The following is a 1,244-nucleotide window of genomic DNA, read 5'->3' as shown; positions in this document are numbered from 1 at the left end:
ACCAGCCCAAATGTTACCTAGTTTCTGTGGCAAGATCTCAGAGGAGAGAGGTGGAGGGAATGAATGGCCTTGAACCGCCGTATGCCTCCCTAACTATGACTTGCACAAAGAGATGCCCCTGGTCAAGGGGAGACTTCTCACTACCTGGGAGTGAACCCAGGGCATCATGCATGCTAGCAAGCGCTCTACCACTGAGCCACATCCCCCCAGCCGGAGATGGCCACTTACCTGTGATGGGAGAGGAACCGTGAAATCCACTGAGCAGAGTGTGCTACAGGGGCTGCATCAGGCCTGGGGGACTGTGCATGTGACACAGGACATTTCCCCCTTGTGTGGCCCTTGTGTGTTAGGTAGCTCATGCAGCCTAAGCACTAGCTTCTAACTGCTGTATCTGGGTGAATTAAAATCACCTGGTGGGGGCTGGCGCTGTAGCCCAGGGACAGAGCCCTTGCCTAGCCTGTGCAAGGGCCCGTGCTTCATCACTAGCACTGGGGGAAAAATCCTGAATAGCTGTGGCCAGAAGCTCCGTTGAGGGATCGCTGACAGGTCAGGACACCTGAATCCACCAGCCACCTCCCCTCCCCTGAAAGTGAAAGGGCTATAGGCAGAGTTGGATTAGGAGCAAGAACAGCCAGGGCCTTGGGCTTTTGGAGGTTTTAGGATAGAGATCCACAGTAAATTGGCAATGTCTATGCTGTCCAAATTGGGCCCGGATTAGCTTCTCCCAAGAACTAAAATCAGTGGATCTGTCCCCTGGTCCCCCTGCACGACAAGCTTCCTGGCTTGTGTCTACCTTTACTGCAGTCAGCTGTGTCCACTGTGGTCAGCTGGGTCAGCGTCACACAAAGGCTTGAGCAGGGCGAATGCAGCACAACATGGCTGCTCAGAGTCTGCCCAGGGCCAGCGGGCAGAAACCAACTGGGGCTTTGTGTCTGCTTAGGAAAGTCCCTGCGTGATCATGGCTTTCTGCTTCTAGCAATCCTGAGCTTGGGAACTTGAGTTTGGGCACTGAATTGTCAGACACCTGAATAAACTGGGTCAATCTGTAGTTTGTAGATGTCAACATCGCTCATGACTTTTTTCTTCGAAAGTAAGGCATGAACCCGGGGAACTTGCATGTAATCATGTCTCAACTCTTTCAATTTTTTTTCACTTTTTATTTATTTTAGGGGTCTACAGGGTGTTCAGGGTCTCACTACTAGATCAGACTCGCAGTGATCCATTTGTTTATAGCCTCCCAAGAG

The sequence above is a fragment of the Octodon degus genome, unplaced genomic scaffold (assembly GCF_000260255.1).
Source record: "Octodon degus isolate 3935 unplaced genomic scaffold, OctDeg1.0 scaffold04780, whole genome shotgun sequence".
NCBI classification, from domain to species: domain Eukaryota; kingdom Metazoa; phylum Chordata; class Mammalia; order Rodentia; family Octodontidae; genus Octodon; species Octodon degus.
This window is presented reverse-complemented; position numbering follows the sequence as displayed.